This window comes from Theropithecus gelada, chromosome 5 (assembly GCF_003255815.1).
Source record: "Theropithecus gelada isolate Dixy chromosome 5, Tgel_1.0, whole genome shotgun sequence".
Lineage (NCBI taxonomy): Eukaryota > Metazoa > Chordata > Mammalia > Primates > Cercopithecidae > Theropithecus > Theropithecus gelada.
This window is the reverse complement of record NC_037672.1, coordinates 3,738,481-3,743,865: the sequence shown is the minus strand read 5'-3', so window position 1 is coordinate 3,743,865 and position 5,385 is coordinate 3,738,481. Positions and strand designations below refer to the sequence as shown.

Sequence of the window (5,385 nt, the reverse complement as noted above, 5' to 3'; positions counted from 1 at the left end):
CACTCCTCACTCCTCACCTCCTCACTCCTCACCTCCTCACATCCTCACCTCCTCACTCCTCACCTCCTCACTCTTCACTCCTCACCTCCTCACTCCTCACCTCCTCACTCCTCACCTCCTCACTCCTCACCTCCTCACTCCTCACTTCCTCACCTTCCTCAGCCTCCTCTCCTCCTCACCCTCAGCTGCTATTTTCTGCAGAGCCTGGGCTTCACTCTGCTGCTCCTAGCTTGCCTTTTCTTAGTCAATAGTGAACCACAGGCCAGCTGCAGCATCCTAATATCGTGATGTAACTCGGGGAAGGGCTGGACACAGAGTTTGTACCATGCCTTCTATCACTGAGAGTAAAACAGAGCTGTGGGGGTCTCGGCTTCCCCCACTGCACAGCAGCTCCCAAGCTGCGGGGAGAGTGGGAGTGCACGGGCACCAAACTGCGCCTCTCAGGGGTGTTGCAGCGGATTTTTTAATAAATGTTTTCCACTTCTTTATTCTAGGTCCTGGAAGAACTGGCCCCTCACCCTCCATCTCTGGCTCTGTCTGCTCCCTCTACTCCCCAGGCCTTGCTGTCAGCACCTGCAGCAGAGCTGTCCCTGCTGTGGTCCGGGGAAAGTTCCAGCTGGGCCCTCCGTTGCACATCCAACCCTGGGTTGGGCATCCAGGGCATCAAGTCTACAAAAAATGCATCCATTTCACCTCCAAGTCAGCTCTGTGCACACCAAGCTGTGTACAGGACAGGCCACCTTAGAAAGCTTGGGTACCCACGCAGCCTTCCACAAAGCCCCACCTACATGGCTGCTTTAGGTTCTCATCATCCTGTGCTCACCAGGAAGGCTGGCAGATCCACACCGGAAACCATGGGCTGGGGAGAAGCAGGGCCTTGGTGCTAGAGAGATCTGCCCAAGCATCCTTCTGCAAGCCCTGTGACAGAGGAGTGAGCAGCCTTAGGAGCGGGACAGGTGCTCAGGAGAGAGCCGGACGTGTGCAGAACCTGGAGAGAGCCAGAGGAGGGATCGGCCACAGAGAAACCCATCACCTGCCAGCACTGACGTGGACGTTGGGACAAGGTCAACCCCCAGCCCAGGGCTCCTCCTGCTGCCCTCAGCCTGGCCTGCTGTGCACCGTTCGCCTGGGCAGGGCTACAGATGTGCCCTGCGTGCTTGTGCAGAGGCGCTCCCTGGAGCCACCTCACCAGCCCTGGCTCCCAGTGCTCACTGGGTCCCCACTGCAGCAATGGAGCAGTGAGGAGACCAGTTTGGGGCCATCTAGACCCACCCCACCCTGCAGCATCTCAGTTGCATGCTGAATTGGGCACATTCTGCAAACTCTATGAGCCTCAATTTCCTCACCTGTACAATGGGGATAGCAGGATTCCTGGGGACAGCCCAAGGCACAGCTGTCCTTCAGTAAATGCTGGCAAACCGTGTAAAATAGAGCTGGGAAAGATAAAAAAACAGAGCCAGCATCCAGAGCAGGGCCTGCCCATCGTTGGTGTTTATGTTGCTGTAGCGACCAGGCAGCTGACTTGCTCCGGGGGCAGGCCCCCATCGAATGACCTCCCAGGATGAAGTGCAGATCCCACCCCTTAGTCCCCAGAACTCCTCACCTTGCAGCCCACTCCTCGCACCAGGTCCTCTTCCCTGCAGGTTTCTGCTGGTGGCCCAGCCCTCCAGATTCCTCACTCCCACGCCTCGGCCCGAGAATCCTTCTGGAAACACAAGGTGAGCACCTGTGACATGCAGATTCCGCAGCGTCTTTTCCACATCAGCCCCATGCCCGATGCTGTTGTTTGCCTCTCTACAGGTGGGAAATGGAGACCCAGAGTGGTCAGGAGGCAGCTCCAGGGAGGCGGAACTCCAAGCCACACTTGTGCCTGTCTGTCTCCAAAACCCAGGTGGCCTTTCCAGGGGGAGGGTGCCCGAGTGTCCCTGAGGCCCAGCAGGTGACTGTGTCAGAAGATCTGAGCAGCCCTGGCCCTGGTGTAAAGAAAGCCATTTGATGACAGGGACTCTGTCATCAGAACCTAAGGGGTAGATTGTTGGCAGAGGCAGGGGCAGGCACAGCGCACAAAGGTGGCCCAGAGGCACCTGACACTTAGGAGCATGGATGCTGACTCTGCTGGGGGCTTTGTCCCTGAGTGAAAGTCACTAAGCCATTGTCGTGTCTTAAAGCATACATCTCAGAATCTCGGGGTTTGGAGAAGACTTTGGGGACCTCAGTCCCCACCCTCCCATGCTTCCTCCCCAGCTGGAGGCCCACCTCCGCACCTCCCCACCTCCCCATTGTCCTCGGAGTCCTTGGCTGGCCTCTCTCAGCCCCCTGGGAAGCTCACAACATTTGCAGCCCCATATCCCAGAACAAGCAGCTGGGCCTGTCCCTGGGGCAGTGGGACCTATGCTGGCTCCACAGCTACGGGTCAGGATCTGGGTTTCCGGGTGTCCGCCTTTCTCTGAAGAATATATACCCATCATGGTAAAACCATAAAATCCTCACCATATGACAACTCTGATGGCAGCTGTGGGCCACCAAGCCCTTTCTCGATTCCCTGTGCCCACAGTTGGCCCAAAGCATCACACCTAATCCTTCCCATAGTGTGTGCTGTTAGTATGAGCCCCATGTCGTGGATAAGAGGCACAGAGGCAGAGTGCTGGTGGCCTGTGCCCTGGTCGCAGCCCGGGGTTCCCTGGTCATCCTGATGCCAAAGCTTACCACCTTCCCTGTGCTGTCCCCTCTCAGAAAGCCGCCTGCAATGCGCCTGTGTGTGTTGGGGGGGGGGCGGCGCACGTGTGCCTGGGAGACGTGCCTGTGTGGCTGTGGAGGACATCGGGACCCAGCCCCTCCTGCAGGAGGCAGCCTGGGGCTTCTGGCTCATCTCTATTCTGGCAGGCAGGAGCTGGCCCTTGTCAAGGCTATCTCGGCTGCTAGAGCTGGGCTTCAGGTGTGAGCCTGTGCCTGGGACATGGGCAAATCCACAGCAGAGCCAGTGCATGCTGGGCCTCAGAGCCTCCTGTGTGATGCGAGTCCTTACCAGCTCTGAGAGTGGTGCAGCTCTCGGGAGGGGTCACCTCCGCCTTAGGCTCAGCTCAGCCAGACAGGCTAGCCTCTTACACTGCACACAGTAGGTGCTCAACAGGGAGTTTTTGGTTAATAAATTAATGATGGAAGGAGGAAGAGAAAGGAAGACAGGGAGGAAGGAAGGGAGGGAGGGAAAGAGGGAGGGAGAAAAAGAGGAATGGAGGGAGGGAGGGAGAAAGAAGGGAGGGAGGAAGGGAGGGAGGAAGTGAGAAAGGGAGGGAGGGAGAGAGGGAGGGAGAAAAAGAGGAATGGAGTGAGGGAGAAAGAAGGGAGGAAGGGAGGGAAGAAGTGAGGAAGGGAGGGAGGGAGAGAGGGAAGGAGAAAGAGAGGAAGGGAGGGAGAGAGGGAGGGAGGAAGGAAGAGAGGGAGGGAGGAGGAAAGACGGGAGGGAGGGAGGGAGGGAGGGAGAAAGGGAGGAAATGCTCTTTGTCCCAGCAGCCTTCTCTGAGCAAGGCCCTGGAAGACACAGGTCTCGGCTCTGTGGCTCTGGGCGTGGCTGGGTCCATGGAGGTCCACAAGGGCTCAAGCAGGGTGTCCTCGAACCACAAGAGCAGGAAGGGGCTGTGACCAGGGCAGAGGCCCCTTGGACAGTGACCCTGAGGCAGCTCTCCAGGGACACAGGGTCAGGACGGGGGTCAGGATGAAGGAGGCAGTGCAGACAGGAAAGCTGGCCTGGACCCAGCCCCCTGCACATCAGTGCAGCTGCAACCCCCAGCCTCCACCTCCCCACAGCCCTCCTGTGCCGCAGGCTCCGAGATCACAGCTTTCTCCAGGTCCATGTGAGAGGGCCCTAGTACTGGGGAAAAGAGCGGCAGCAGCATTACATGTGCAATTGGGAATATTATGAAAATTATTGATATTTATAAAAAGACCTTTTTTTTTCCAATCCTGTCTCTATGAAAAGCCACGGGTCCCTTTTTCCTGTGCCTGGAGTCTCCTCTGCAATGGAAGACAGCAAGGATCCTTGGAGGGCCACCAACTCCACATCCTAGGGAGGAAATATCCAGAAACACCCAGAACACCCTGTTTTGCCAGAAAGCAAGGATGCTTTCCAGACACCAGGGGTTGTTCCAGAAGGACAAAGCATCCTGCTTGAAGGCTCTCCCTCCTGCCAAGTTATAATAATCTGAGCACAAAAACAATAATAATTACAACACTGATTAATTAAATCAGTTGAGTTTCAGAAGAGCTCTGGGTCCATAAGGCTCCTCACAGGAGGGAAGTTAACGCACAGGGTGCCACCCCTCATGGTGCAGGCTGCAGACTTCCTCCCTAGGGAGGGAACCAGGCCAGGAGCAACATGGGGAGACCTGGGTCCCTGAGTGGCCATGACCATCGACCTAGAACAGTCAGCTCAGGACTGTTATGTGGGAGCAGCAATCGTCCAGCTCCTTCAAGCTGCTGTCTCCAAGGGTCTTGTCATTCCATTATGGATACAGCCTCGGGAAATGGTGACGGCAAAGGGGCTCATACAACATGGCCCATTTTTATTAATTTTAATAAACGGGAAATTGAATACACATGGGTCGTTCATTTGTTGAACCAAGCTTCTATCTGCTTATAAAGATTGGATATACGTTTGCTTTTCTGTCTAAGAGGAGAAGAGTGTTTGTTTGCAGGAAACTGAGACAGCAGTGTCTGTGTTAAGAGTAGGAAGGCAGGGCCTGCTCCAAAACCTGCTCCCACATCCCAGAGACCACGATGCCCCCAGGGTGGCCCACCTGAGCCCATATCCCGAAAGGCAGAGCTTGTTCACAGGCTCAGTCCTTCAGCACCCAAGACAGGACACCTGCCAGTGCTAATGACCAGTCCACATATAACAGTCTGGGCCAGGGAACCCCAGGGAGGAAAACCACAAGGAACTGCCATGGACTGAACGTTTGCATCCCCCGCAGATCCCCTGTGGGATGGTGTATTGGTCTGTTATCACACTGCCAATGAAGACATACCTGAGACTGGGTAAGTTATTTAAAAAAAAAAAAAAAAAGGTTTAATTGACTCATACTTCCACGTGGCTGGGGAGGCCTCACGAAACTTACAATCATGGCAGAAGGGGAAGCAGGCATGTCCTTCTTCACATGACAGCAGTAAGAAGTGTGGAGCAAAAGAGGGGACAGCCCCTTATAAAACCATCAGATCTCCTGAGAGCTCAGTCACTACCACGAGAACAGCAGCATGGAGGTAACCACCCCCATGAGTCAGTTACCTCCCACCAGGTCTCTCCCACAACACATGGAGATTATGGGAACTATAATTTAAGATGAGATTTGAGTGGGGACACAGCCAAACCATATCACATGTATTGAGAGGTGA

General features: G+C 55.4%; 1 long non-coding RNA gene across 1 annotated transcript; it reads left to right on the top strand.

Annotated features, from left to right (window-relative positions):
* The first annotated feature begins 378 nt into the window (after window positions 1-378).
* LOC112625451 lies at window positions 379-4,590 on the top strand. Its single transcript, XR_003119596.1, has 3 exons — window positions 379-1,064; window positions 1,644-1,718; window positions 4,329-4,590. It is a non-coding gene; the product is annotated as an uncharacterized LOC112625451 (long non-coding RNA).
* The last annotated feature ends 795 nt before the right edge of the window (window positions 4,591-5,385 follow it).